The following is a 12,704-nucleotide window of genomic DNA, read 5'->3' as shown; positions in this document are numbered from 1 at the left end:
CATGAGTTAATCCCAAGGCAGTGAGTGAGTCCAGAGGTCATGAGTAAATCGCTCACTGCCCCCCCCCCCCCTCCACTGACATCCCCCAACTCAAGATGCTGCCCTCCGCCTGGTTATAGGATGCACCCCCTACTGAAGCCGCCCACATCCCCCGCATGAGGACACCCCCCCTTCTCATCAGCTCACGTGAACCCCCGCCTGAAGCTGTGCCCCTCCCTTGGCAGCACCTCATTTACCACCCCCCACCCCACCCTGATAGCCCCCACCTCAAAAAAAATGTTTCGCACAAATTCCTCAGTGTTCATTAACAACTGAAATTGTCTTTAGGCTGTTTTTTTGACATCATGTCAGGAAAAGTTAGAGGTCAAGGTGATGTGGCTATTGCTGTAGCATCCTCTTGGATAGCAGCTCCATTAATGCCTGGTGGAAGAACTACACATTCTCAATTCAAGATACCCATCCAAGTGGCCGAGGATTCACTGTGCAACATCGAGAACTCTAAGACAGCACATTTCATGAGGCAAGTGAAAGGTATTGTTTGGGATGAATTTGCAATGATTAGGATAGAAAGCTTTGAATCGGTGGACAGAACTCCTCAAGATGTCTTCAGCAACATTAAGCCTTTTGGTGGAAAGATGAAGGGAAATGTGAAAGATTTCCTGAAGGATGGTAACATCGACCAAGAATGCTGTCATTAAAAGCGTGCTTCGTTGAATGATGACTTCTGAGATAAATTCTCAGATTTTCCTTCTTAAAATTTGACTGCTGACTTTCTCTATATTAAAATGGTCTCTTTTTTTCAACAGGAAATAGTCATCAAGAGGCAGTGAGCTGCAGAACACAACAAGAGACACAACAAGAGACACTACAAGTAAGAACATAAATCTCATCTTTAACATTTAAATTGTTCTTATATTTTAAGTCATTCACATTTTAAACTTTAATAAATCCTTTTTGCACATTTTGATGCCTGTGTGTTCTTCATCACAATGGGAACCTAATAGGCAGGAATGGCTGCTCTGTGGGAGAGCCACACAGAGTGCATGGGGGGGAGGTTGTGGGGAGATGCACTGAATGTGTGGGTGGGAGGGGAATGGCAAGGAGCAGAGTGGGGGGGGGGGGGTGAAGGTAGGTGGGGTGACTGAGTGAACTGCCAGCGTACCAGGCGTGAGTGACTGCACTGTCAGCCCACAAGCCATAAGTTAGTGAACTGCCAGCCCACCAGCCGTAAGTGACTGAAATGCCAGCGCAATAAACCATTCAGTCCACCCTCTCCCCTTCTCTCTTACAGTCTGTCACCTGTTTTGGGCAGAATTTCTGGCAGTTTCTCAGCCGCCAGCCTGCCAGGTCCGAGTGATTGTCCTGCCAGGCCTCAATGACTGAGCTGCCAGCCCTCAGTGACTGAACTGCCAGCCCAAAGATCCATTCGGCCCACAAACTCCATACTAGCCCTCTGGAAACCAGTACCTTCAGCCCACAACACTCATACTAGTGCAACAGAAAGCACCCCACTGGCCAGCAATATTGGAATTGGTGGAGAGGTGAAATATTGTGTTGGGTGTCCAGCCCTCCCGTGTGATGCTGGGACCCAACAGGTCCCACTTAGTCTAGTATATTATATAATCTATTGCTATTATTCATGTGCAAATTCTTGCAACTGACACAGTTATTCTGATCTGTATCTTAATAAATCCATGAAAGAGAATATCAACAAAGTTACATGCTTCTTGTTAATTAATGCATAACAAGCATTTGACAGGCAAGATTTTATGATGAGCTGATTTATTACACCTTTCTTCAGCAGCGTTCACACACAGAGGAATTTGCTGACACAATTATGGAAAAATGCAAAACGCTGCTTGAGTTTGGCTACATTGAATTAATGTCAATGATTCAGAATTCTACAACAATAGTATATTTCCACTTCCACAAATACAGGAAGAATAAAGAAGACAAATACACCAGCATTTTTATTAATACTTGATGAATAATAACTCTTCCTTTAAACTGTTCTCACCAGGAAGTCTCTGCTTTGATCTGAAATGCTTAAAGATTCTTTTGTATTGACTGAAAAAGTCTTCCATCAGATGTATATGGCCATTCATCTAACTCTTTAACTACCTGCTGGGGATGGATTACCAAAGGATGCAAACATGTTTACATTAGGATTTAGACTGACACATCCACCTGAGTCAATCTCAATCAAGGTGCCAGGCAAAGGAAAAAAAAAAACAGTCTCAATAGCATTGACTATACTTTGGGGAAAGTTCTGATAGATTGGTTGTGTTGCTAGAGTATCTAGTATGAAAGGAAATTAATCCTCAGGCGGTTTTGAAAGGTGGACAATTATTTTCTTCATATTGGTTGAGGGCAGTGATCATATTAACATGTGTTGTATTTACTGGATTTTTTTTATGGTGGAGCGGATGATAGAATTTACTTTTCAAAAGGGGTGGATATTGTAATTTACATATTAAATATTCACATGTAAGCATTAACAGTCATTGTCCAATGTCTTTTCTGAAACTCAGTTTTATGGGATTTTTAATTTTAACATTTTGCTTCAGCACATGTTTTGAAGAAAGTTTACAAATGACAAAGAGCATAAACATTCAAAACAGGTAAATGTAAATGTAGGTTCAGAATAAATGCATTTTTCTGACATTTTCACAGTTATAAGAAGGGATTACTGTCCAAAAAGTTCAATTTTGATAATGTGCCTTTAGTATAAAAATTATGCAGACTGATGTTTAGATAGAGGTGAATAATGTTTTTAATAAATAATAGAAAGATTCCTCTTTACAGATCATGATACCTGTATGTTGCAGTTTGTCCTATATCTAGTGGAGTAGATTTAAAATATATGAGCGTTTGGAAAAGCAGCAACTCTTTATGCACAAAGCTCTTGAGCATAGGACTGTGAAAAATGATCTGGTAATGTATTTTAATGATCATGGTGGCGGAATAAATATTCCTAGGATACCGGGCAGAATTTCAAATGTTTAGCATTATGGGATCCGCTATTCCATCTGATATAGCAGATGGCATCTTAAGCAAAAAGATGAAAACTTCCACAGTTCAGTATTCTACTAATACTGAAGCATTGACCTAGATTGTGTATTCACATCACTGCAGTAGTTTTTGAAGTTGAGGAGTGAATAAGAAATCAGAAAGCAGCACTGAAGTATAATTGGCACATACTACAATCTAAACTGTGGGTCAAGACATCAGTGAGAACATCTTTGGCCCACCACACTGTCTTTTGTAGCCTGCATACCAACTGTCAGACCTGATTTTTGCTTCTGGACTGACCTTTAATCTGATATCATACAGTGCATCCAGAAAGTATTCAGACCACTTTACTTCTTCCACATTTGTTATGTTACAGCCTTATTTAAAAATGGATTAAATTCATTTTTTTCATCATCAATCTGCACACAACACCCCAGAATGAAGAAGTGAAAACAGGTGTTTAAAATTTTTTGCAAATAAATGACTGAAGTATCACATTTACATAGGTATCCTTTGCTACAACACTCAAAATTGAGCTTAGGTTCAACCTGTTTCCATTGATTATCCATGAGATGTTTCTACAACTTGATTGGAGTCCACCAGTGGAAAATTAAATTGATTGGACATGATTTGGAAAGGCACACACCTGTCTATATAAGGTCCCACAGTTGTCAGTGCATGTCAGAGCGAAAACCAAGCCATGAAGACGAAGGAATTGTTCGTAGACCTCCGAGACAGGATTGTGTCGAGACACAGATCTGGGGAAGAGTATAAAACAATTTCTGCAGCATTGCAGGTCCTGAAGAGCACAGTGGCCTCCGTCATTCTTAAATGGAAGAACTTTGGAACCACCAGGACACTTCATAGAGCTGGCCACCTGGCCAAACTTAGCAATCGGGGGAGAAGGTCCTTGGTCAGGGAGGTGACCAAGAACCCAATGGTCACTCTGACAGAGCTCCAGAGTTCATCTGTGGAGATGGGAGAACCTTCCAGAAGGACAACTATATCTGCAGCACTTCACCAATCAGGCTTTTATGGTAGAGTTGCCAGACGGAAGCCATTCCTCTGTAAAAGGCACATGACAGCCCGCTTGGAGTTTGCCTAAAGGCACCTAAAGGACTCTTAGACCATGAGAAACAAGATTCCCTGGTCTGATGAGCCTGAATGCCAAGCATCATGTATGGAGGAAACCAGGCACACTCATCATCTGGCCAATACCATACCTACGGTGAAGCATGGTGGTGGCAGCATCTTGCTGTGGGGATGTTTTTCAGCGGCAGGAACTGGGAGACTAGTCAGGATTGAGGGAAAGAACAATGGAGCAAAGTACAGAGAAAATGTACTTGATGAAAACCTGCTCCAGAGCATTCTGGACCTCAGACTGGGGTGGAGGTTCCCCTTCCAATAGGACAATGACCCGAAGCACACAGCCAAGACAATACAGCAGTGGCTTCGTGACAAGTCTGTGAATGTCCTTGAGAGGACCAGCCAAAGCCCGAACTTGAACCCGATCGAACATATCTGGAAGGACCTGAAAATAGTTGTGCATCGATGCTCCCCATCCAACCTGACAGAGCTTGAGAGGATCTGCAGAGAAGAATGGGAGAAATTACCCAAATACAGGTGTGCCAAGCTTGTAGCGTCATACCCAAGAGGACTTGAGGATGTAATCGCTGCCAAAGGTGCCTCAACAAAGTACTAAAAGGTCTGAATACTTATGTAAATATGATATATTAGTTATTTCAGTTTAATTACTTTCTCTTGATATCCCTCTTTCTAATTGGGATAAACATCTACTGGGCATTATGAACTAACAGTTTAAATAGCTGCCACTACCTCCCCGCCTGCCCCGCTGAGTTAACACTTATTAACTGAATATACCCAGTCCACTCCAGGAAGCTCTAAATTCCTCACCAAAACACGAAGTGCTGGAGTAACTCAGTGGGTCAGGCAGCATATCTGAAGGACATGCATAAGCAACATTTCAGGTCGGGACTCTTCTACAAACTGATTGTAGTAGAATGAAGATTGTTCCCGATGTTAGGGACGTCCAGGACAAGGGTCACAGCTTAAGGATAGAGGGGAAATCCTTTAGGACCGAGATGAGAAAAATATTTTTCACACAGTGGTGAAACTCTGGAACTGTCTGCCACAGAAGGTAGTTGAGGCCAGTTCATTGGCTATATTTAAGTGGCCCTTGTGGCTTAAGGGATCAGGGGGTATGGAGAGAAGGCAGGTACGGGATACTGAGTTGGATGATCAGCCATGATCACATTGAATGGCGGTGCAGGCTCGAACGGCCGAATGGCCTACTCCTACACCTATTTTCTATGTTTCTATGTCTATGTTTCTATGTACTATGTTGTGATCACTGTGGGATTTTTAACCATTTTTAAGCATTTTTTAAATTAACCATACCTCATTGAACAACACCAAATCTAAAATAGTCTGTTCCCGGGTATGTTCTGTACCATACTGTTCTAAGAGACATTTCCTAACACAGTCTACAAATTTCTACTCCACAGTACTTTCCCAGGGTAGTGTGCAAAAAATAGCAGTAACTAAATAGGAAAACAAAACATATTAAGAGTACGCAGCAACAAAACAGATCCAAATATAAAAAAACCTCCGTAGAAGCTCTCCAGGTGAACAGATCTGTGGAGCAACGACGAGAAAAATTTATCTATTAAGATTTTTGTTTTAATTCCAAAAACCTTTATATCTCAATAGTTTCTTACTTTAAACCACAATTCAGTTCAGACTATTAAAGTGTGTACTTACAAGATAAGTGGAAGTATATGATTAAAAGACAGTGTAATGCAATACTTTACTTCAACCACCTTTTAATTACACTCATCGCATAAAGAATTATCTGTTTTTCAAATATCTGCATGTGAAGAAGAACAAAAAACTGAAAACAAAATTCCCCTTTCTAGTTTGCATAACATTTCCATAAATCACTTGAAGAAGCTTTTATGATATTACTTGGCTACTTGCCAGTCTTCTCTACTACATGCTGTTTTGATATACTGGATGACAAGGCCTTTATAACTGACTTCATCTGACTTACTAAAGTGTTCCAGTAATTCTATACTGCAGTAAAGATGTCACCACAATAGCAGTCCATTTGTAATGTACTTGGCTCCTACTGAGGTCATTGGCTCAAACACTGAATGCTATTTTTTACTTTATGCTATTAAACTAAATTTGCTTCTGTCCTGGTGCAGAACAGTAGGTTTCTGTCAAAGTTGGAAAATACTTCCGAATTACATTTTAAGCAATGCTACACTATTCTTAAAGAGCTTTAGGTTTTCATGCTGTCCCTCAATTCTTATTCACATTAATGCTCATAATGAAATGTCTGTGATTTCCTCTGTTAAGCATAGTCATACCAGTTCAATAATAAAGTGACTTTGCATTAGAACGCTTGTAAGTTTAATAGAAACATAGAAAATAAGTGCAGGAGGAGGCCATTCGGCCCTTCGAGCCAGCACCACCATTCATTGTGATCATGGCTGATCGTTCCCTATCAATAACCCATGCCTGCCTTCTCCCCATATCCCTTGACTCCACTAGCCCCTAGAGCTCTATCTAACTCTCTCTTAAATCCATCCAGTGACTTGGCTTCCACTGCCCTCTGTGGCAGGGAATTCCATAAATTCACAACTCTCTGGGTGAAAAGGTTTTTTCTCACCTCAGTCTTAAATGACCTCCCCTTTGTTCTAAGATCTCTTTATTCAGAGATCTATTGAAAGATGAAAAATTTTAACTTCTATTTTCTCCATACAGATACTTCTTGGCACACGGATTATTTCTAACATTGTATGCTTTTATTTGTAGTACTGTTGTTACTTGCGGAAGAAGTAAGGAGTACACATTTAGATTCCATTTAGTTAGTCACAAATGCAGATACAATGGGAGAGTATTTTGGAATTGCAAACTAGATAGAGAACAGATTCAAAAGCCTACACCATACTAACTTTTGCTGATGGCTCAGTTTGTATTGGTGGTGTTCAGCTATTAAATCTGAAACATGTCCTGAGCATGTTGAAACCTGCGACTACCGACTATGTTCATTTGTTCTACTGCTGGACTTTCAATGTAATTGCAGTTTCTGGCCTGCACAAACTGAGGTGCAGCTACACAAGGCTATACCATTAAATTCCAGATGTGAAGGCCAAGAAGGTAGACGTTCGTCATCTGGTCCAAGCAGAAGCAAGATTAGATACATTGATATGCACCCAAAAGCCAGGCTATACTCCTTTACACGTCTGAAGAAGGGTTTCGGCCCAAAACGTTGCCTATTTCCTTCGCTCCATAGATGCTGTTGCATCCGCTGAGTTTCTCTAGCTTTTTTGTGTACCTTATACTCCTTCAAACGTTGTTACAGGAGCAACAATTACCTAATTATAGTGAGATCTGAAGAGGCAGACCTCAGAATCAGTAGATGTAGGAATCGGGGACCTGTAGGTGGAGGTCTCAATTAATAATCGTAAATGAATCCCAAACTAACAAAGCTAAGTCTTACATGAGAATGATTGCCATTTTTCAGCCCGACAGATTTAGATTTTCAAATTTCCTGTACAAATTTACTTTAAAATATTGCTTGATTATTGTTAAATAGGATCCATTCCATTAATCCCCTCACTTTATTATTGTGACCAAAATGAAAATAATTTCGGACAAAAATCAATTTTATCTACCTTCAATCAATCAATCAATCAATCAGTTTTTTTCGTCACATTGCACATAAAGTGCAAGTGAAATGGATTTGTCAGCAGCGGTACAATGATAAAGAACACACAAACACAATAAAAATTTAACACAAACACCCACCACAGCATTCATCGCTGTGGTGGAAGGCACAAAAATTGGCCAGTCCTCCTCCATTTTCCCCGTGATCGGGACCTCAACCCTCCGCAGCCATCGCTGCGGGCGTCCAGATGATAAAAGGACAACGTAAAAGTCACGGTAAGTCCAGGATCGGCTCTTCCCCACCGGAGACCGCGGCTTCAGGCTGGTGTAGGCCGCAGGCCGGCGGTTGAAGATTTAAAGTTTGCACCGCAGCCAGAAGCACCGCAGACTGCAGGGCCGGTAGACGAAGCTCCCCTCCAGGGATCCCCGGCGATGATAAGTCGCCACCGCGCCCGCTGTAGAAGTTGGCCGCGGGCCGGCGGTGGAAGCTTCTTCTACTCCCCGGGTCCCCAACGTGAGATCCCGGGCTGTAGACGCCGTGACAGCTGGAGCTGTGCAGACCACGGCTTCAGGCTGCCGGCTGCCGCGGGCCAGTGAAACGGAGCGCACCCCTCCGGCGAGCCCCAGCGAGGGCTCGCCCGCTCCACTCCGAGAGTCCACGCTGCGCCCGCCGCTGAAGCCCCGGGCGCATCTCCGGGGAAGGCTGCGCCGATCCTTGTTGTTAGGCCACGGGGGAGGTGACCTGGAAAAAGTCGCCTCTCCGTGGAGAAGGCGACCGAAGCTGTTTCCCCCTTACCCCCCCACACCACCCCCCACACAAAACACACAGAGGAACATTTTAAACATACATTAAGACATACTAAAAAACAAAAAAAGTAGAAAAAAACGGACACGCTGCTGACAGGGCGTCGGTTTGCAGTGCCCCCACCGATCGACCTTGTTCTCCTTTTTATTGATTAATAGCTCCATTTAACAAGAATACATCTGCATTTAATGTTTCCTTGTTAGCAGTGGTCTGGTAAGCTGCTGAATATTACAACCACCTGCCAGAAAGAATCAGATGCAAACTTTATGGAACAGTACATTAATCAAACCAAATATATGGAAATTTAAAAAAATAGAAAATCCAGAGAAAAAGTCAGCAGGTCAAGTGACATTCATGTAGAAGGCTCATATTTTATGTTCAAGGTCCATCAACAGAACCAATAAATATTGATCTTGTACATTGTACTAATATAAAAGTTATGCAGAGATTTTGAACTTCAAATAATTCAGCATGTAATAATAATCAAAATTTTAATTCTGGCAAAATAAGATGCAAGGTACATAATTTTGACTTTCAATATGTCATATGCCGCTGCTTATATTTTTGTACACTGCTTCTAATAAATAAAAATATTTTTAAAAATAAATAAAAAAATAAGATGCAAGGTCCATAATTTTGACTTTCAGCCATGGTGAACACCAAGTGTGCGGGATATTCGCCTATCCAAGTGAAGGTCTGAGAGATTCATGCCCGGATTTGTGTGAAATATCAACATTCTCTGAATAAATACGATATGGTACAATACGATATAACTTTATTTATCCCACTAAGGAATACAAAATCAACATCCAGTGAACTCTTAAACATGTATTTAAGAAATACAAATATAACAAACGTATGGAGGATTGCAAACCCATCCGGAAGAGAATATTCCTTTTACTCAGCAGTACATAAAACCTATACACGTATTGACTATTTTCTAGTGGACACTAAATTAATACCTTTCACAAATAATCCCAAATACCATAATAGTACTATTTCCGATCATTCTCCACTAACCTTCTCCTTAAAACTAGAAGGAATGTTTAATAAAAAATCGTTCTGGAGGTTTAACCCTCAAATACTAAATAATCCGGATTGTTGTAAATACTTGTTGTAAACAACAGATGGAACTCTTTTTTGAGACCAATGATACCCCAGGTATCTCGCCCTCGCTATTATGGGAATCTTTTAAGGCTTTTATTAGAGGTTCTATCATTTCATATCAAGCATATCAAAATAAAAAGAATAGGACGGAACAATTGCAATTGGAAGAACAGATCAGACAACTTTATTTAGAAAACGCGATAAACACAAAAAGATAGCAATATTTAAATTTAAGCTAAATCAAATTCTATCTGTAAGAGTTATCAGGTAATTTCAAATTACAAAACAGGAAGATTTCGAATTCGGCTACAAACCACACAAACTTTAGCACGCCAGTTGAGAAAAGTTGAAAAGGACCATACCATCCTAAAAATCAAATCAAATAAAGATGTTAAGATGTTAACGCTTCCAAAAGACATTAATGAAAGATTTGCCCAATTTTATCAAAACTTATACACATCCAAAACATCAAAAGGAAGCAGAAAAATTACAAACTTTCTTGATAACTGTAAACTTCCAAAACTTAATCCGCTGGAATAAGAGGAATTAGGAGCACAGATTTCAATTAAAGAAATTGAAGAGACAATCAATTCACTGAAGAATGGTAAAACACCAGGACCAGACGGGTTTAGTAATGAATTTTATAAAAGATTTTACGAGGTAATTTCCCCGCGTTTATACAACCTTTATACATACGCATTTAAAGAACAGACATTACCACAAACACTAACTGAATCAACTAGCACACTTATACCCAAAAAAGATAAAGATCTAGTAGACCTGGGATCATACAGATCAGCAAATATTAGCGAAAACTTTGGCAAGAACATTAAGTAAATACGTTAATAAATTAATGCACTCGGATCAAACCGGGTTTATACCCAATAGACATTTGTTTAATAATTTGAGACGCCTTTTTAACATAATGTACTCACACAGAACTAAAGAAGAAGACTAATCAATTATTTCATTAGATGCAGTAAAAGCTTTTGACCAAGTTGAATGGAAATATCTTTTCACAGTACTGCAAAATTTCAGATGGTAGAACATGTTATTTCATGGATAAGATTGTTATATGATAAGCCAACTGCCAGAATACTGACTAACCATATACTCTCTCCTAAATTCCAGTTATCCGTGGCAGTAGACAGGGATGTGCATTATCACCTCTGTTATTTGCCCTTGCGATTGAACCCCTAGCGGAAAGTATAAGAGTACTTCCGAACATTCATGGCTATAATTCTAAATACTCCATTAATAAAATATCATTATATGCAGATGTATTATTATATATCACCAACTATCAAGTTAGTATTCCAAATATATTAAATCTTATAGAGGAATTCGGTTCCTTTTCAGGATATAGAATAAACTGGAACAAAAGTGAAATTATGGCAATAAAACCTGAAGAGTCGACACGCCTTTTAAAATTCCCTTTCAGAATTTCTACAGAAAAATTCAAATACGTGGGTGTTTGGGTAACCAGAAAATATACCTCTCTATTCAATGCAAACTTCCCGCCTTTGTTTACTAAATTAAATGCTCTTATTCAATTTTGGAAAACACTCCCATTGTCTCTAATAGGCAGAATAAATGCTATAAGATGATCTTCCTCCCACAAATTCTGTATTTATTTCAATCAATGCCGATATACCTTTCTAAATTTTTTTTCAAAAATCTTGATTCTCTGATTACAAACTTTATCTGGGATTATAAAACACATAGAATTTATAAACGACATATATGTAAACCCAACGAAACGGGTGGACTGGCTCTCCCCAACATCTTATACTATTATTGGGCAACAAATATTAAAAATGTAATTTACTGGCTGGATAACTCATGCCAACAGGTAGACTTGTTAATAATGGAGAGAGAGGTTTGCTCGCCTTTTAATATAGGCACGATTCTTCTCTCCCCAACAAATTTGATGAACACACTATATGATAAAAATCTGATTATTCACATCACTCTACGAATCTGGAGACAAGTAAAATCAACTTTTAAACTAAGAAATGTATCTCATCTTTCACCAATAGCCAATAACCCTTTGTTAAAGCCATCTATTATAGATAAAACGTTTACTTATTGGGAAAGACTAGGAATCAAAATACTTGGAGATCTACGAGATGGGAACTCTTCTCTCATTTCAGGAATTACAGTCGAAATACTACCTGAACGGTAATCAATATTTCAGATATCTTCAAATTCGAGATTATCTGAAAACATGACTACCAAACTCTGCTGCCAGATATACTAGACGAATGTATGAATAGAAATTCAGAGTCAAACAATTTAACATCATATTTGTATAACACCCTTCTAAATATAGAAATCCCATCGTCAGAAGCAATTAGAATAGACTGGGAAGAGGAACTAGGCCTAAAAATTCCAAAAGACAGATGGGAAGATAACCTATCATTATATATACACAATAGTTCAATTAACGTTAGACATACTTTAATTAAGTTTAAAACACTGCACAGACTATACTATTCAAAGACTAAACTGAATATGTAACGGGTATAGCTTGGACCCAATAGCAGCACAGAATCAGGCAGGTATAGTTGGTAACAAACTTTATTACGATACTGTAACACAGAGTAGTAACACAGGAATGGGTACACCGTACTCACACAGAGGCTCAGGATTGAGCGAGGGTTCCGAAGAGGGGTAGGCAGGAGACGTAGTCGGGGTAGCGGAAGGTCCGGTCACCAGGAGATCCAACACACGATGCAAACAAACCAGCGAGGGACAGACGAAAGGAGAGTCGAAGCCAGGCAGGAAGTCGGGAAATCGCTGGAGAGTCTTGCATGAATGCTGAGAACAATCTGGCACTGTGTGAACGGTGAGGAGAGTCTATATACCGGGTTAATTGGTGATCAGAGGCAACTGAGTGCAACAGGTGAGGAGAGTTGGGCTGATGAGAGGGGAGTGGCAGGCAGGCAGGTGAGCAGAAGGAGGGACCGGTGGAAAAGTACTTGGAGGTGAAGTGGATGAGAATGAGGAGAGGGCAGACTGTGACAGAACCCCCCCTCAAGGGACGGCTCCTGACGTCCCAAAACAAACAAAAAAAACAACAAAG

The sequence above is a fragment of the Amblyraja radiata genome, chromosome 6, assembly GCF_010909765.2.
Source record: "Amblyraja radiata isolate CabotCenter1 chromosome 6, sAmbRad1.1.pri, whole genome shotgun sequence".
NCBI classification, from domain to species: Eukaryota; Metazoa; Chordata; class Chondrichthyes; order Rajiformes; family Rajidae; genus Amblyraja; species Amblyraja radiata.
Note: the sequence above shows the minus strand (reverse complement) of the source record.